The 20445-nt window shown below is 38.5% G+C and overlaps 1 protein-coding gene across 37 annotated transcripts in view; it reads right to left on the minus strand.

The window, feature by feature from the left end:
• The window catches only part of FAM76B (family with sequence similarity 76 member B), a 330098-nt gene that overhangs the window by 240374 nt on the left and 69279 nt on the right, over window positions 1-20445 (minus strand). For 4 of the 37 annotated variants that reach the window (XR_011390241.1, XR_011390227.1, XR_011390225.1 and 1 more), the window contains one exon: window positions 2534-15144. The exons of the other annotated variants lie outside the window; for them this stretch is intronic. The gene's annotated coding sequence lies outside the window, so the exon portion shown is untranslated. Of the gene's footprint in view, window positions 1-2533; window positions 15145-20445 lie in introns of those variants that run through there. 37 annotated transcript variants of the gene reach the window in all.

A 20445-nucleotide genomic window follows, 5' to 3' on the forward strand; every position in this document is an offset into this window, starting at 1 on the left:
GGGTTCAAAATTACATTTATTCCTGAAATTATAACATTGGTGGCTCACATACTCCCTCCTCCAGGAAGGCCGTGATCCAGACAGAACAGACAGGTAAACAACAGAATGATGGAGGTGAGTGCGCAAAATATGCGACTCTCTTTCACCTGACCTCGGAGGTTAGAAGCAGCGTCACTGGCTCCCAGCTGCTCTGAGAGGAGTTTGAGAACAATCAAGGCCAGCTGTGAAAACGTCTCTCTCGTAATAAGGCGTCTATCAGACAGCAGCTATTGTGTGAAAAGTCACAGCTCCTTTCCCTCAGATAAAACCTGAAAAGGCTGTGCTGTCTTCTGAAATTCAAGTTGGCCAATGATTTTTAAACAAATATTATTTTGATACTGAAACCATCAACACAAAGAAAGAAGAAATGTCCCTTTGAGCAGCAGTCAGATACGTAGTACCTGGACATAAAGCTAGATAATTGAGCCTACTTTATTTCCAGAGGAGGTTAAAGGCACTTCCATTCAGTGAGCTCCAAGGCCCTACAGGTCTGATATTGTATTTTCCCATTCAGAATCAAACAAACTCATTTTGTTAATGAGAAAAACAAGATATGGCTTAGAGAAGACTGTGAAGAAACCCCAAAGCAAGCAGTAAAAAGCATGATAGAAGTGCTCGCTTTGGCAGCACATATACTAAAAAGCATGACAGAATATTCCGTTTGGAGGTGACGTGGCTGGAGTCCCAGAAATCTCAGAGAAGGGGAGGGACAGTGCCGAATGCTGAGGGTGCTTGGGATGGAGACTAGAGATGACTGTGGACAGAAAAGAAAGGCACTTGTGGGTAGAGGGGGTAGTGAAAGGAATAAAACCCTCCCTCTGAAGTATGGTAGGGTGCAATGAAGCCACAGGTATCAGAAAGAACGCAAGTGGTATGATTCCTGTTACATTAAGCCATTACAGGCAGGGTCAAAGACTCTCACCAATGAGAGACACAGAGATGCAACAAATTTTCAACTCTACAGAGTAATTCCTTAATTTATGTTTGATCCTAATTGAATCTTAATATAACTCTGTGGTAAGAGTTCCTTTCCCCATATATTTCAAGATTTATTTCTTAGAAAGAAATGCACCAATCTAAGAATATTTTAATTGAACTGATTGCCTGGTAAATTTTTGCAAGAACATAACACAGCGATATTATACAGAAAAGCTGGAAAAAGTTATTTGTAAAAGTCAATGGGCGAACATCAAACCAAAATGATATAAAGTGCAGGGTAATGCAGAGAATGTCGGTCTGAGGGGGAGCTGAGGAGATGGAATTATCTCTAGCATCTCTTGTAAACTATACATACCACCTACTCATAGAAGCTGATGGACCAACAAGAGAAAACTCCCTTCTTGCTGCCCACAGAGGCAAACTGCTCTGCATACAAATTGTGAGTGTGGGAAAGCCTCAAGAATCATCACATGCACTGAGTGAGAAAAAGCTTAAAAGTCATCAGCACACTGGGAAAACAAACAGTGGCCTGTAGTCAGATGGAACTAGAACTGAATTTGGGTTCCACCCATACTAGCTATTTGTTCTGAAGCAGTTAGTTAACTTCTCTCTGCCTCCATTTCCTTGTTAAAAAAAAATGTGGGGGAGCAGGGAAAGCTATTATAAGTTTAATAATGTATCAGATAGTATTAAATAAATGCTAGTGGAACATGAATTTTATCACGCCATTCATAACTATGTTATTTTAGCAAGTAAATATTTCAGACTGTACCCATTGTTTTCATTTCACTTCTTTTCATTTACATCATCTTCCACTGGTTTGTGTGAAAAAGATTTGCTGGATTGTATATTTTAAATCTGTGGAAAAGAAATTTCTCCAAGGAAAGGCTCTTTGCTCTATATTTAATGGAATCATTGGCATAGGATTTAGGAAGTTAAGAATAAATGACAATTGTTTTATTAAACATGGAAACTCCCTTTAGGATTGAACTTATTCTGATGATGTCATCGACTAAATGTAAAACTGCTGATATAAAGATATGATTGCAGTTTTAATAGAGCAAAAGTGTGAAACTGTACCAACTACCCTGTGTTTTAGTCACATTGGTGTTATTATTTTACTTGAAATTTGACAAATAATTTTCCCACCTCATAATTTAGTCTACCCAAAAGTCTAAGGAATGGTACCTGCCCATCAAAAAATAAATAAAATAAATATTACATAATTACATTGTAGAATACCACCATATATCCAGGTTTCTATATGTGTACCTACACAGTTAAGAACACACTTTTTTTTTTTAACCTCCTTTAGTTTTTGTATTCTGGTATGTTGAATACATAAGTTTGGTATTTGGTGGGTCAGATGAGATTATGCTAATACCGACACACTTTCCATATAATGGATTATTCCCCTCGCTGAAGTTTAATGTACTTTTTGGGAACCCAAAGGGCCTTTGGTGAGACTGACAAAATAATTCATTTCTTAGAATTTTGTAATGTAATTAATATTCATGTTGGACCTTTCAGAACACCAGTGAAGAGTTAGTTGTGGAAATAAGCTTCAAAGAACATTTATGGCCCCCAAGGCATTCTCTCCTTTATTCTCATGACACCTCTCTTTGTCTTCACTCACTCAAATTCTAAGAAAGGAAATCAGTAAAGTTAAATGAATATAAATATGAGTTAATGATTATCTCTTTAAGTAAAACTGTGCCCAGGCTTTGCAAGCCAAATTTCTCCAGTTTCTAGATGGTCATAAAGTGCAGTTTCATCTAGCCGAGGTTGAGGATACTGGGCAGTCAATGTGAACCTCTAGTGAAGAGCCCTGGAAACACTCCAGGATGAAAGCTGAAGATGTTAGTCACTGAAACAACAAGTGAGGCAGAATTGTTCTAGAGTTTGGATCCTTCACCTCCTTCTCCATTTTGGTAACCAGTATTCTATACTGGTCTATGCTATCTGCAAAATAATTTTAAAAAGTGAACAGGAGCTCAACATTTACTCCTTTGTATCTTGAATTCAATCAAGAAAATATGACAAAGTTTCTATATCTCTCCTCAAAAATGTATTATAAGATCTCTCTCCATCTCTCTTCCTTTCAAATAAAGTGAAAATCAACCAATAAAAATATTTTAAAGTAGCTAATATCAGTTTTTAAAAAATCAGATTATAAGAAATAATTCTTAGATGCTTTCATTTTAACCAAAGAACATCCTTCTCTAGAGTCCTGATCAAGTAGAATATCATCATAAATATTTAAATGCAAAGACTCTCTCAAAAACAACCATTTCTCAGATAAAAACACTAAGATTCAAGAAGTGTAAATTCTTTGCTCTCACATGAAGCTAGCTGACGGGTAAGCCAGTTGTTCCCAACTCTCACTTCTTTACTCATAGTCACTTATATACAATTCTTGTGTGCCTGTTAGATCTACAATACTACCTAGTGCCTATGAAGGATTTTGTCTCCTTGAGACAAGTCATGGTTCCTGCTCCCATAGATATTATCATTATTTACTTTATACTGAGCTATAGTTGTAATCACTATTTATTAAATAGTCATGTGGGAGAAACTATGTCAATGTCAGGGACACAGACATTATCCTCTTAACACCAGGATTATTTTCCTTGGTTTACAGATGAGGAAACTAGGATTCACAAAGGTCATGTAACTATCTCAAACTATATAATTCATCAAAGGAACTTTTAGCATTTGCTACATCATGGGCTATATTACAACTGGAAGTTCATGCTTATCCCGAGAGGCAGTGGGAGATAATTTAGCTAAATACAAAAGGAATTTCTGAAAACAAGGTTTAGTCACTCTGAAGGTGTAGAATTTCATCCCCATAGGTGATTTTAAAATGCGAAGACATTTAATTAGGGATGTCATTTGAGCATAGGTTTACCTGATTGCCTAGTACAGGAGGTGAAACCAAATGGCATCTCAAGCTTTCTTCCATCCTATGACTCTAAGGAACAACAGTAACAACCCAAAACCACACCTACAATCCTGTGTTCTCCTCTACATTCGCATGAGCTGAAAAGTGATAAATAGACTGCAAATAAAACAGCTCATCAGTGCCCTGGAAAAATATACATGTACTAAAGAAGCTTCATGGTGGTTGCAAGGAGATGTTGCAGAGCCTTTTGTTTACTGAAAAGACAGGTACTTGTGGGGAGCAACTGGGAGCAACTCGGACTAGACTAAGTTACTGGAATTAAGACTTATTCTATGCATCTGCTCTCCCACAATATGGCGCTGGGAGAGGAGGAAACAGCTTCTACCCAGCTGCCTCTCACCAACTTGACAAGCTGTAGGACCTGCTCCTGATTGGAGGAGAGCAGCGTACTCGGCGTGTGGGTAGCAGAGTTGGGATTGGTGGAAGAGGACTATAAAGGAGGAGAGAGACAACATGCACCAGGAACATCCATCTGAAGGAACACCTGTGCAGCCCCCGAGAGAGCCGGCCGGCGGTGTGCCACTCCCCCGCGGAAGTGGGGAAAGTGGCAGGGGGAACCGCCCTTCCACGGAGGTGGAAGAGTCGGTAGCCAACCTGGGAAGAACCAGCAGCAAACCCGGGAGGGCCAAGCAGACAAAAGAACAGCGCAGAGTCCTGTGCCGTTCCTCCATGAAGAGGGGGAGCGACAGTACTGAAGTTTGGGAAAAGTGCATGTGTGCGTGCAATGATGAAGCTTGTGTGGGCAGAAGCAACCACTGCAGATGGTGTGAAAACATGCGAATGTTGGGAGACACATGTCATTGTTGGCATTCAGAAAGAATGATAGGTGTTTCCTCAAAAGCATTCTAGAACAAATTGCTTTCTGACCTACTCAGCTTGGTTCCTTGGGTCATATACACATTGGAACCATTCAGACAAACTGCAGTCTCAGGGTCATACACAGAACAGAACACCTATAGAGACAACTATGTTCTTCACTCAGGATCCCAACAAAGAGATAAACCACCAAAGAGATAAACCACCAGGAAAGAGGCTTACTTTTTTTTTTTTTTTTTAATTCTCAAGATATTTTCCTGTTCTATAACACTTGCATTAGGAATGCTGCCTTTGTTCACACACTGGGGCCCTTGTTGTGCTGTTATCACTCTGTAGGTTCTTTTTTCATAGAAACCAGCCCTGTTTTGTTTACTTCTTAATCTCTCTCTTTCCTGCTAAAGTATATGCTTGTTTCAGGGCAGGGATTATGACTATCTTGTTAATCACAAAATCTCAAGGGTCCAACACAATGCCAAAAAACTTCGCAACCCCTCAAACACATTTTATTTTTCTGTACTTCTGAAAACATCTAATACATATGTTTGAGTCCATGCTATGTATCAGGCACTACACTAAGTGATTGCAATGTTACAGAAAGAAGAGCAAACAAAATTTCACCCTTGTTTGGAGATTTGTTTGCAGATCATGTAACACTGAAGAATTTTTAACTTAGAAATACAACTTAAAGTTGTGGAGCTCTATTATAATGGATATTAAAACTGGCTGTGTAATTCTTCATGTCCAGCTTTTCAACTGTAGGAAGTTACAAGTTCTCCAACATCCTTAAAACAAATACATGTGCTGTTTCTTGCCACCTATCAGCACTCTTAGTAATGGGCAGGTTCTGATAGGAACAGAAACATCTGGAGTGTGGGAGTGTTCACCCAGAGAAGGAAAATGAAAAGAACAGGAGCTAAATCCATCTGCATGTACTAAACAATGATTGGCATCTTTACAAATATTATCTCCCTTAATCTTTACAATAAACAAAAAACTAAATTCCCTCTTTTTATTTTTTTACCAAATGGAGAAATGGAGTAAGAGGTAGAGATGTACCTTTGTGGCAATGAAAATATTATAGCTTTTGCAACAGAGCTCCTAAACCACAAATTAACTTTCTCACCAATAACTGTACGGGCTGACTTAATGACAATAAATGGTCTCGCTAGATACTAAAAATTTTGCTGTTCATAACCCTGTGCCTATAAAAGCAATGGAGAATCATCAGACCAGAGAAAATGGACATTACCTTCTATTCAGCCAGCAAAGATTTTGTAGAAAAGATGGGAACTGGCTGCAATTGATGCTATTTAAAGAAATCCTGCCTTAAAATTCTCCACTGCCTTTCTTAATGACCTCTTTTTTCCCCCTTGTCCTTAAGGTCACAAGTTTTTCTCCAGCTGAAAATACAGCTGTCCTATAGAAACACTCATAAGAAAAGTAATAACAACAAACCCCAGAGGAATCAGGGAAGTGGTGATAAGGTTGCTTTGTATTTTCTCTTTATCCCACTGGGAACTTGCTTTGGGTCTTACTTGCAGAGTGCTAGGAGACCAAGGAAGGAGGCTGAAGAAAATTGGAGAGAGACAGGACAGTGGAAGGAGCAAACAGAAGAGGAAGCAAAGGGAATTTTTAAAAGGAGAAAGGTCACCAGCTGGGGCAGGTCCAAGATAAAAACTGAAGGTCAGTACAGAGACTTTATTACAATATTCTCTCTCTCTCTCTCTCTTTCTCTCTCTCTCTCCCCGCTCCCTGCCTCCCTCCCTGCCTCCTTCCCTCTTGCTCTCCAGCATTTTTTTCACTTTCCTACCCATCTGCCCTGCTTCTCACCTTCCCAATCATGTAAAACAAAAATGCTTCCAAATCAGGAATTGGTTTTGCACGTACAGTGAAGCACAATTTTGTACAAGTGTAACATTCTGATTTTAGAACCTAGCCTTGTCATAAATGTCTCTTTTAATCTTCAACTAGAAACAAATCCATTAATGCATATTAAGGATAAACTGACTTAATATTTAAAAAAAAAAAACTGGAATACATCCTGCAGGCAAGCTTCAGAATTTATACCTAGCCCCATTCTCATCCAGAGATTGAACAGTTACTTCAAAGGCAGAACGCTGCCAGGGACAACTATGAGCATATGTGCACTCCTTGCATTTCACAATTGGTTTAGGTCAATGACATTCAACTTCCAATATCCTTAATAATAATTGAACTGCCAAGTTCCTCAAAACTATTTCTAGTATACTTCACAGGTGATTTAAGGCCTTCTAAGCAACAGTTTGTCTCTATAAAATTTCCATCTAGCTTTTTATTTTAAAGATTTTATTTATTTATTTATTTGAAAGTCAGAAATACAGAGAGGGGAGAGAGAGAGAGAGAGAGAGAGAGAGAGAGAGAGACCTTCCATCTGTGGGTTCATTCCCCAAATGGCTACAACAGCCAGAGCTGGGCCAGGCTGAAGCCAGGAGCAAGAGTTCTTCTGGGTTTCCCATGTGGGTGCAGGGTCTCAAGGACTTGGGCCATCTTCTACTGCTTTCCCAGGCCATAGCAGAGAGCTGGATCAGAAGTGGACCAGCCAGGACTCAAATCGGTGCCCATATGGGATGCAAGCACTGCAGGCAGAGGCTTAACATTCTATGCCACAGTGCCACCTCCTCCCACCTCCCATCTAGTTTTGACTTTTAAAAATATCCAGCTGCAAACAGTCATTCCCATTATACAAGAGAACTTGAAAAGGTTTGTGGAAAAATGGAATTAAAAGTTTATTTTGGTGCAAAAAAAGTTGAAATCTGTGTATTGATTTTTTTTACCTACATTTTCCATGAATGTTCTAAAGACCCCTTGAAGGTACATTTCTACTGGGAGAAGGCATATAGCTTTTTTTTTTTTTTTTTTTTTTTTTTTTTTTTTTTACAGGCAGAGTGGACAGTGAGAGAGAGAGAGACAGAGAGAAAGGTCTTCCTTTTGCCGTTGGTTCACCCTCCAATGGCCACCGCGGCTGGTGCGTCGCACTGATCTGAAGCCAGGAGCCAGGTGCTTTTCCTGGTCTCCCATGGGGTGCAGGGCCCGAGCACTTAGGCCATCCTCCACTGCACTCCCTGGCCACAGCAGAGAGCTGGCCTGGAAGAGGGGCAACCGGGACAGAATCCGGCACCCCGACTGGGACTAGAACCCGGTGTGCCGGCGCCGCCAGGTGGAGGATTAGCCTAGTCAGCCGCGGCACCGGCCCGGTATATGGCTTTTGAAATACTCTCTAAGGAGTCCATAACCACCTACTACTCTCCTTACATCAAATATTGTCTTTCTAATATCTTATTCCCTCAAAAATGTTATATTTCCCTGCCAAATTACTGCAGCTCAATTGATCAATTAATCTAAGTTAGATTTTTCATGGTGCCTGGACCAAATAACACCCACACTTTATATAGGACTTCAGTATCTAAAATCAAGGGATCAATTAACTTTGGGAAATTCCAAGTACTTTGGCAGAATCAGGCAGGTAAATGCTTGGAGTAAAAGGTCAAAAGTGTTTTTGGGGCCTCTTAAACCATGGCTTATAAGTAAGTGCTTCCTCTGGGAGTTTTCTTCTTCGCATTCTATGTCAATCCCTACTTCCAGTCCCAGGCCACTGCTGGTGAACAGCAATATCAGTGTGATGTGTTCCTGGCTCTGAGGGGCTCATAGTGGGGCTAAAATAGATGTGGGAGCTCAAGAGAAGAGACCTGAGATTCTCAAGGTAGGAAAAGGTTTTTGGAGGACACCTCTTGAGGATTCTACCATTCCAGGCCACTGTTTGCCAAAAGAGAGAAGAATAAAATCCTAAATTCTTGTAGCAAAGTTTCTGAGATCTTTCTCATGTACATGGACAAGTACAGAGATTAAATACCCCAAAGTGATTCAGCAAGGTTGGCATCCTTTGTACGTGTAGCCCTTAAGAGGAGGCTGAGATCTAGGACCACTCTCAGCCAATTACTGGCAAGAAGAAATGACACTGGGAATACCTATCGCCATCTAGGAAATCACAAATGTCTACTCAGTCAATCTAAAGAATGTTCAAGTTCTGTGTCTTTGGAGAATGTTTTCAGGTTATACCTAGTTGGGCAATAGCTCTCTTCCCTCCACAAAGGAAAAACCCAATCCTGTTCATCACTGCAACATAGATCAGAGCATGCTTAGCACACAAAGGCACAGAAAGCTGGATTCAGTATTTTGCAGAGCTTTGATTGCAGTTTAATAATTGTGAAAAAGATAACTAGAGATAACTAACATCTTTGCAATCAAAACATTGCATTTGAGGCCAGTATTGTGATGCAGTGGGTTAAGTTGCCACTTACAATGCCAGTATCCCATATCAGAGTGATGGGGTCAAGTCTCAGCTGCTCTGCTTTCTATCCAGCTTCCTGCTAATGTGTCCGGAAAGGCTCTGCAAGATGGCCAAGTACTTGGGTCTATTTCACCCAATCTTGGCCATTGTGGTCATTTGGGGAGTGAATCAGGGAATGGAAGACTCTCTCTCTCTCTCTCTCCCTCTCCCTCTATCTCTCCCTCTCCTTTTCCCTCTCCCTCTCTCTCCGCATGTCACTCTGCCTTTTGAATTAATCAATCTTTAAAAAAAATAAGTCTATACAGTTAGCTGTAAAACTCATGAAGAAAGTAATGTAGCTACACAGAGTCTGAGACATGGAATGTGAGGTACAGCAGAGTAGACACATCAGGCCCTGGATAGAAAACCAAACAGAGGAAGGGAATATCATTATGTTCTTAGAACATATGTTCAAAGCACATTTGAATCTGTTAAAAGCACATCTGTAAAAAGCACATTGAATCTGTTAAAAACTAATTAAAAATTTAAAAGTTTAAATATGAAAAAAGAAAAGTTTTCCTTTGTCACATCTTGCAGAGTTTTGTCACTTTCTTGGAAATAAGGAATGAGAATTACCACTATAGCAGCTTTAATATTTATAATATTATCATTATTATTGTTATTAGTATTTTGCTTATGCTAACTATATATCAACGTCCATACTATTTTCATTTCATAAAATATATTTGCTAATCATTTATTAATTATTTTGCTTTTTAATAAAATCCAAGTTAAAGAATTCCTCTAAGTGTTAGTATAAAGAGATTTCTGAACTGGGAAGGAATTTCATTGAATTTTTCAGTCATGATTCTGGTTTACAGACAGAAAGTCTAGATAATAAATCAATGCTCTTACCCTATCTCTGTGTTTTGCAAACAGCAGATGTAAAAGGCAAGAGGGAATAGTTCCCCCTCCAATGTTCCACAGATTTGTTCTAATCCTTGTAGGTATTTAAAAGATGTAATCTCATGATCAAGATGCAGACTTGTCCTTAGTACAAAGTTACCAGGGCTAGACATGGCATAGTTTTGACTTCAGCTGCATAAATATGACCCCACCTCACTTGAACCATGGGTCCCACAGGCCTGCCCTGACAAAGTTCTGTTCATGCCCAGAATCCTGTTTGGTTCTGAAGTCTCACAACTTTTTTAAACATTTCTTGCCAGTGTGAGCTCTTCAGAGTCTACCCAACAAAGCCAGCTCTGTTATTGCAAAAACATATGAAATGAAAGAGGAAAGAAAGAACACCTGTCAACACTGATAGCACAGAGTGGTTTCTTGATCCATCAAATTGTATTAAGGCTTTTCCAAGCTACTGCATTCTCTAGTGCTCAGTTTACTGACTTATAAAACAAGAGTTTGGTCCAGAAGATGATCCATAAGTTGTGCACTTCCAAGGAACAAGTAAATGACACCTTTTACTACAAAAAAATTCAACCACTTAACAGCACAGAGATACTATTACATACCTATTTGAATGGTTAAAATTAACAACAATGACAATACTATTGACAAAAACATAGAGCAGCAGGAACTCTCATAATGCAAATGCAAAATGGTACACCAATTTCTAACTGAAGTTGGCAGTTTCTAACTGAACTAATATAGCTTTGCAAGCAATTATGCTCTTAGGTATCTACCCACCTGACTTGAAAACATATGTCTTCACAAAAGCCTATACAGAAATGTTTATAGTGTCTCTATTCATAATCACCCAAAACTGGAAGTAATTAAGATGTCCTTCAACAAGTGAATGGATAAACAAACCTTGCTGTGTCTACAAAAGAAATGTGCTATGCAGCCACACAAAGATATGGATGACTCCTAAATCAATACTGCTAAGTGAAAACAGACATCTAAAAACCTACCTAATATTTAATCTCAATTATATGACATTCTGGAAAAGGCAAAACTATAAAAATTATAAACAAGTCAAAGGTTGCCATATGTTCAGGTGCAGGTTGGGGTGACTAAGGTTGAACAGGTGAAGTCTGTAAGATTTTTAGCATGGTAAGAATATTTTGTGTCATGTTATAATACAGTATATATGAAACTATGCATTTATGAAAGCCTATAGAACAGTACAATAAGAAGTGTGACTACAATGATGCAAATGTTTAAAAATCATGTAGGAGGTCAGAAGATAGGGTTAAATGCACATGTAACAAAGGAATCCTAATATATCATAGATGTATGGAGCAACCTGAACAAACTGCATGGGAAATTCCAGTGCTAACCAAAATAACTTTTGGAACAGGAAAGTCTGTAAAGTCTAACACCAGAGGGCTCTATATATTCTTTACTGCATGACGTTGTTTGGCATAAGGCTATGGGCTAACAATTCTGAAACCACTATACATGGACACTAGAACTGAACAATTAAGCAAGTAGGTGGTAGATGATTGGCTGCAGGTTTCACACTTTGGGAATGAGAAGTTACGGAAAAGCAATGAAAAAAAGCATAAAACAATCCACATGTAATAGGTCAGCATTGGAAAAGTCAATGTGAATTTATATCTAGCTTAATATAGAAATGGATGGTTATATAAAGAGATATTCATAGATATGTACATATACACCAATAGGTATATGTCCATGTTATCTCCTCAGTCAGTCATCTGAAATGACCTGCAGCAATGACATCCTAGTAACAATGAACAAATCTAGTGAGAAATAGTTGATTCTAGGACGTGGATCACAAGGTGATCATAGAGCATCTTGTCATACCAGGAAATAGGAACAATTGCTCAAAATAAAATAAAACAAAACCCCACACTGATACAGTTGTGTCAAAAAGCTATAGGAGCCCAGTGGAAGAGCTCCCAAGAGCCTGAGTTTTAATAATGTGAGCAAGAAAATAACTTTGGATTCTTATTCAAAGTATAAAATGTGTGGCTATGAATGCACACTGATAATAAATTATGGAATAAATAAGTGGATGAGAAGAAACAAATCTCCTATGCACAAGAATTCCAAATAATTTATGTAGATACTCTACTCTAAAGGAAGGGGAGTGACATGTACCATTACTTAAATGTCTACTGCACATAGTGAATTACAGTCAAGTTCACAATAGGGAAAGGGAGAAAAAGAGAGTACCTCTTCTACATTGAAAAAAACCTGACAAACACTACCTCCAGCCGGGTGTTCAAGATTAACATCAGTGGGTCACACTTGTAGCATATATCCTTGATATGATTTAATGGGAATGGCATTTTACCTCTGCAGTCATGCCACCTAACACACATCACCCAGTCTAACCATGGGGGCATGAGGGAAGAAAATGTCATAAATCCTAATTCTACAAAATATATGCCTTATTCTGTTCATGCTGCTGTACAAAAATCTTGAGACTAAGTAATTTATAATGAACAGAACTGTATGCGCTCGCATTTTTGTAGGCTGGTAACTTCCAGATTGAGAAGTCTGGCAACGAGTTAGAGCCTTTTTCTGTATCACGTCATGGAAGAAGGTGGAAGGGTAAGAAAAGGCAGGAGAAGGCCAAATTTACCCTTTTACAACAGCACCAATTCCACCCATGAGGGAAGGGCCCTCTTGGCCTGATCACCATTTAAAGGTCTCACCTCTTGATATTTTTGCAATGGCAATTAAATTTCAATATGAATTGTGGAGAGGACATACACTCAAATCGTATCAAAACTCCTATGACCCTTAAAGCACAGAAAAATCTAAGAAATTGTTACATTTGAGGGGAGACAGGACAGTAAAATATAGTAATATCATATCCTGGAATCAAAAAATGACACTGGGTAAAATAAGTAAATAATTAAGGGAATCTGAGTAAAATATGGAGTATGACTTAAAATAATGTATCAATATAGGCTCATTAATTATGAAAAATGTATCATACTAATGTAAGCTATTAACAGTAGGAGACATTGAGTATACTTCTGACATTAATTCTGGAAGTCTATAGCTTCCCTGGTGTTGTGGAATAACGGCTAAGCTGATGCCTGAGACATCAGCATCTCATATGAACACCAGTTCCAGTCCCTGGGGCTCCTTTTCTGACCCAGTTCCCTGCTACTGTGCCTGGGAAAGCAGCAGAAGATGGCCCAACTGCTTGGTCCCTGACACCCATTTGGGAGACCATGATGGAGTTTGGGGCTCCTGGCTTTGGCCTGGCCCAGCCCCAGCTTTTGTGGCCATTTGTGAACCACTACATGGAAAATTTCTCTGTGTCTATCTCTCTCTCTCTCTCTGTAACTCTGCCTTTCAAAGAAATAAACAGATCTTAAAAAAAACAAAACACCAAAACAACAACAAAACTTCTCCATATATCAGCTGGTAAACTTCTGGATGAGTGATGGTAACAATGTACATCTTTCCTGGTTGGCACTGTGGCATAGTGTGTGAAGCCACTGTGGGTGCCGGTTCTAGTCCCAGCTGCTCCACTTCCAATCCAGCTCTCCGCTGTGGCCTGGGAAAGCAGTGGAGGATGGCCCAAGAGCTTGAGCCCTTGTACCCATATGGGAGACCTAGAAGAGGCTCCTGGCTCCTGGCTCCTGGCTTTGGATCAGCACAGCTCCAGCTGTTGCAGTCATCTGGGGAGTTAACCAGTAGATGGAAGACTTTCTCTCTCTCTGCCTCTGCCTCTCTCTAACTCTGCCCTCTGCTTTTCAAATAAATAAATCTTTAAAAAAAAACTAAAAACAATGTACATATTTCAGAGTTTTCCAGAGAAACTGATTCAACAGATTACACACACACACACACACACACACTCTGGTTACTTCAAAAAGTTCATGGAAAATGGAGTTAAAAGATAAGTTTATTTTGGTGCAAAACTTTTTAAATAAAAATTAAATATTTATGTAAATATTATCCAATTTATAAACAATAGTTGGCCTAGTGGCTAGGGAGCCAATTAGGGTACTAGCAACACACATTATTGACCCTGAATTCAATTCCTGGCTCCAGCTTCTGACCAGCTGACCACCTGGGAAACAGCAGCAATGTCTCAGGTAGCAGGGTTCCTGCCTCTCTTGTAGGAGAGAATGGAATTTGAGTATCTATCTCCCATCAGTGGCCCAAATCTCTGTAGGCATCTTCTCTCTCTCTCTCTCTCTCTCTCTCTCTCTCTCTCTCTCACTCTCCTTGCCCTCCCCATTCTCCTCTCAAATAAACAAACATCCATTCTACACAGAACAAATGTTACTATGCTTCTGCATTGTGTTGGATTACACTTTGTATAAAGCAGCAAATAAAACAAACCCGATCCTTAGGGAGCTCATGGTCTAATCTGAAGCAGTGACATTCAGCAAATAAATACACAAATACACAGAGAGAACACATGGTAAGAATTTCATACATGCTAATGGCTGCAGAGGCTGATGCAGTATTCTGAGACTAATCCCAAAAGGAGATGCATCATATCCTTCACCCTGAGCCTCAGTCACAGGCTGTCTTTAACCCAGCTCTAAGCACTGTTTATTGATGACAAAAAGGGACGCTATGCAAGAGTGTCGAGTTTAGCGCATGAATCAATCCATCTGAATCAGAACATCCACAATCAAATGTCATGTTCTGTCAGTATTAGCTATATCAATTCTCTGAGCTACAATTCTTTTACTAGTAATATTCAGATAATATCAACTCTACAGTTAGTATTAAGATTAAATGTGATTGCAGAAACTACCAACTTTCAGTGGTTTGGCTGGAACTACATGCAAGTCTGTTCTCTTATTCCAGGCCAAGTTCTACCCTAATCTGCTGCATTCCCTTTTCTCAAGAAGATAATGTACAACCTTGCCAAGTATGCTCCCCTCCCGCCCCCAAATACATCTTCTCTCCCTTCAGGAGCTCTTGCTTCACCACACCTGATTTCTTTATCTGTAAAAGCCCGGTGTGCAATGATGCTGTAACTCAGCAGAGCTGCCCAAGACAGAAAAAAAATTATGTTTCCAGTTGCTCTGCTTTCACACAAGGAAACTCAATTTATCTTGCAGAGGGTGAAAAGGAAGCTTCAACCAATTTATTTCTGGAAGCAGGGAATATGCTGTGGAGAAAGAGGAAAAAAACTAGAGAGTACATTTGAACTTAAAAATCTAATCTAGGTGGCACTATCTCATTAATTTGTACAACTTTACTGCAGAATTTTTGACAAATGAAACAGTTCATTTGATTCTATCAAATAAAACTGGCATTTTCAGAGTAATTATTTAATTATGTAGTCTTTTTACAGTAAATTACTTCATAGAAAAATGTCAATGTTAAATTATAATAAATGTACAGAAGCACATTTTCTTAAAATTTTTATGTATTGGCTAATTTAGTCACAATTATTCTGGATATATGATGTTGTATTGATATGATGGTACTACAAAATATTCGTGGAAAAAGGAATTAAAAATAAGTTTAGTTTGGTGCAAAACATTTTGAAATTTAGGTATAGTTTTTTCACAATATCTAATTTCCATGAACTTTCTTGAAGTACCCTCACATTACCCAGACTGCTATAACTGAACCAAGCACACAAAGAAATAACTATGTGTAAAAATAATGCTCAAAATGATGTCATTAGGATAGAAATGAAAAGAGAAAGCAATACTTAGAACTTCAAATAAGAGGATATTCTTGAATGAACAGACATCAGCAAGTCATAAAAATATATTTAAGCTGCAAATCCAAACATTGTCTAGTAGTCAGGAAGCTAACATTGCCTGTAAGTCTATTTTTTGTTTTTTTCTAAAGGCAGAGTGACAGAAAGAGAAAAAGATCTCCCATCCACTGCTGATTCATTCCCCCAAAGACCACAACAGCCAGATCTGGACCAGGTTGAAGCCAGAAGCCAGGAACTCTATTCTGGTCTACTAATGGGTGGCAGGGGCCCAAGTATTTGGGCCATCGTTCACTGTCTTCACAGGCAAATTAGCAGGAAACTGGATTGGAAGCTAGTCAGGACTTGAACTGGCACTATAATATGTGATGCCAGCAGTGCAGCTTAATCCACTGCATCACAATGCTGGGCCTTGCTTGGATAATCTTAATTTTAATGTAACTAGGTGATGATGTCACTACCACTCACTGAAGAAGTAGCTATATTAGCATCTTCACCAGTCCTTTAACCAGGACAAGAATAAACACTACCCGTGTTTCCACTATCCAGCCTAAAATATGGCTAACAAACATTCAACTAGATTCAACATGGAAAATTTTGAATTTTTATCTATAAGATAAGCCTAGGCATAAGCTTCCTCTAATGGTAGTATATCCAGAAAAGAAGATAGCAAAAACTGCAAAGAAGATCCTGACAGGAATACACATTTTTATCTCATTTATAAATTCAATAATATATATTTTATTCTACCAAAAACTCTTTATTCATTCAAACACATTATTTCTCTACCATTTTTATCTTGAATGCTAGTTGAAATTTTTTTCTTATGCTGCTTTAAGAATTGTTATAAAGAGTTCAAATAAGAAAATGTTCACAATCTATCTTCTTTAAAGAAACTGAGAAAATTGTCAATATCCTCTTAATATTTTTATTATTAATACACATTTCATAAATTTCGTATTTTCAATTCCAGTTAGTAACACTATTATTAGTTGTTTTTATAGGTAATGAAATAATTTCATAAATATTATGGATCTGAATTAAAGCCAAGGGCTGGGCATTGTGGCATAGCAGGTAAAGTCACTGCCTGCAATGCTGCATTCTATATGGCTGCTGGTTCAGTCCCCACTGCTTCACTTCTGATCCAGCCCCCTGTTAATGGCCTAGGAAAAGCAGCGGAAGATGGTCCAAGTATTTGGGCCCCTGCCATCCACATTGGATACCTGGAAGAAGCTCCTGGCTCCTGGCTTTGGCCTGGCCCAGCCCTGGTTGATACAGTTATCTGGGGAGTAAATCATCAAATAGAAGATATCTCTCTCCCTCTCTCTCTGTCTTTCCCTCTCTCTATATAACTCTTTTTAAAATAAATAAATAAGTCTTTTAAAAAATGAATTAAATACTACTCAGTCATAAAAAAATGAAGTTCTGTCTTTTGCAACAAAATGGATGCAACTGGAAACCACTATGCTTAGTGAAATAAACCATTCCCCAAAAGTAAAATATCATTATGTTTTCTCTGATATGTGGCAGTTAATATAGAATACCAAAACAAGCATAGGAATGAAATGGTCATTTTGTGACATGATTGTTATTTTTAGTTTTTTTTATACTCCTGTGGAAAGGTGATCTTCCTACTTTTTACTTGTTGAATATTATGATTAGTGGCAAATTAAGCCTGTGAATATACAGTGGATTAAAATTATGTCTTTGCAAAAACGGATGAAGAGAGGGGAGGCACAAAGGGGGGTTAGGGAGAAGTAGAAGAGTGAGGGAAGTATGGTTGTCTTCTTGAAACAGTACCTATGAATGCATAAAATCTGTTGTTTTTACATTAATAATTTTTTAAAAAAATTAACATACAAAATTGAATAACACTGTAGGATTACATACATAAACAAATTAAATCCATGCAGTTAAATGTTATGCACCTAGAACCAAACTGCAGGTCTCTGAGCTGTAAAGAGCATGGTATGTGCAACCTAACAATATGGCTACAATGACAGTGGCATATCCAACGATCATCTTTCAAATTAAATGTTTAAGCACTCTGGCCTCAGAATCAGCCATTAAGGCATTTGGATCTGGCTAAAAAAAAAAAAAAAAAGCCCATGAGAGTTTCACAGGCATGGAAAGCCAAGACACAGTGGCAAAAAAAAAAAAAAAAAAAATTACCTAAATGAAAGATCTCTGTGAGATCCCAGGAGAAAGAATGGACCATCAAAGAAGGAGGTACCTTTCTCTGAAGGGAGGAGAGAACTTCCACTTTGATTATGGCCTTGTCTAAATAAGGCAAGAGTTTGTGAACTTAAGAGGCTTCTATAGTCTTGGTAGCTCATGACAAGAGCCTCGGGTGATTACTGACATCATAAATAAGAGTGTCGATTGTTAAATCAACAACAGGAGTCACTGTGCACTTACTCCACAAGTAGGATCTCTGTCCTTCATGTGTTACACTATGAGAATGAATGGTAAAACCAGTATTCAAACAGTACTTTATACTTTGTGTGTCTGTTTAAGTGCAAACTGTTGAAATCTTTACTTAGTATATACTAAGATGATATTCTGTCTATAAAGATAATTGAAAATGAATCTTAATAAAGAATGGGATGGTAGAGGAGTAGGAGATGGGATGGTTTGCGGGTGGGAGAGTGGTTATGGGGGGGGGGATCGCTATAATCCAAAAGTTGTACTTTCAAATTCTATATTTATTAAAGTTTTCTAAAAAAACAAATTAAATTTTTATAAAATATAAACAAATTCATGAGATTGAGGATATTAACTTTGCAATATCATAGGACAGGGAGTTTATCAAATTGTTCAAATTAATCAAGATGACACCAAATCACATCAAAGAGAGAAGTGAGCTGAGCCCTGAAGATTAATTAACCTGAGAGAGCTTCACTGTATAGGATACAACTAGTGAGATGGAGTGTTTCTGGATAATCTTGGAATTCAGAACTGAAATGATTCAGAACACTAAAAGTAACTATATTGAGAGGCAAAGAGATCACTCTTTTCTGCCACATATCTAACGGTTGGGATTCTTTTGGTTGGAAGTGATAGACACCGAATTAAGCCTGCTTAAGGGAGACATAGAAATATATCACAAGGACAGAATTCAGAATCGTGTGACTGGGGCTCATGATCCTAAAGACTTTTGTGGGGCATTCTGTGCATGGAAGATTCCCAGGAGAAAGAGAAGAGACTGGAATAAAGAAGAGGCAGCACAAAGGAGGACTCAGTGGGTAGAAATACATGAACAGATCTGTTTCGGACACACAGAGATGCTCTCTAAAGATTCCCACACTGAAGTGGGGAGGCTCAGTAAGGATGTGGACTGGTAAACCACTGCAGCTTCATAATTGCAGGCAAAGGAGCCAGCAAATTCTGGCATTATGCTTATGTGACTGCACTTCTACAAACAGACTGTAGAAGCCCGAGGACATGAGTTATACAGATACTTGGAGTGTGATACAAATGAGAGAGAGAAGGATTCTCCACACACCAGTGGAGAACACAACATGAGATTTCTGTACCTCGCTGCCTGCATCAGTTGCTTTGGCACAATGAAATAGCTTCAACACTGGGGAAAGCAGGGGGCAGGAGGAAAGAGAGCGCCAAGGCAAGAGCCCTGGGCAGCAGCATCTGCTTCTCTGGCAGCGGGAGATCTGGCAACACATCTTCCCCTAGACAGCAAAGCAGGGGATGGGAAGAGGTGAAATCATGATGTTTGAGTGTGTGTGTTCCAGTGAAAAACACATTCAGAAGATAACTCAAAAGACATTAATAAAAATTTTAAAGGAGGCTGGAGTGAATGAGGCAAAGCCAGAGAAGAACGGAATAGAGCAAACTGCTATTCTGATGCTGTTATTTTTACCTTCTACCCAGTGTGGCTTGGAAAACATGTTGTATATATTACTAGAAACACCTGACTATTTCTCTGTATCTTCACATCTCTGGATTTTTCTCAGCCTGCTTGCTTTACCATTTCATGCTTAATGGTAGGGAAGCTGTTTTGTACATTTGGCTCCCCTTGCCTGAACATCTTCTTACACAGTAAATTCAAAAACAGTTTGCTGTTTATGACAGTCCTGACACCTCACACATGTGTGAGGCTTTCCATATTATTTCTATTTTCCGTGAAGGATTCTATCCATGATATCAGTCAAGCTTTCCAGAAGTAATACATATACAATAAAGCAACAAGGGTCTTATGAAGCCCAGAACAAGTTGATGGCATTAATTTTAAAAGACATGTCTTACTATATTATAGCTACACTCCTGAAGCATGGGCACACTGCAATGAGTTGCATAAAAAAGCAGATGGTTTAAACATTGATCATTTAAAAAAATTTAGAATGAAGTCATTTTTAAAGGAAATAATCACCTCTAAATTTCCTTGTGCATTTTTGTTGCCTTCCTTAGTAGGCTTACAGAAAGGGAAAAGCACTGCCAAGTGAGAACAGCAGAGGTTCAAAGTCAAATAGATTAAGTCTCCATTGCTATCTGCAGTTAACTAGCTGTGTGGTCTTAAATAATATCTTAGATTCATTGAGCCTCAGTTTCATCACCTGTAGAGTAAAACTATTATTGATCTCACAGTTTACTCTGTGGGTCTATGTAAAGAATGTATATATATTATATAAATGAGTGTGTATATGCACATATATGGCATGTTTTATATTTTTCTCAATAGGTAGATGATTGATAGATATATAGACAGATATACACTTCTGTTTA

This window comes from Oryctolagus cuniculus, chromosome 1, assembly GCF_964237555.1.
Source record: "Oryctolagus cuniculus chromosome 1, mOryCun1.1, whole genome shotgun sequence".
Taxonomy (NCBI): Eukaryota; Metazoa; Chordata; class Mammalia; order Lagomorpha; family Leporidae; genus Oryctolagus; species Oryctolagus cuniculus.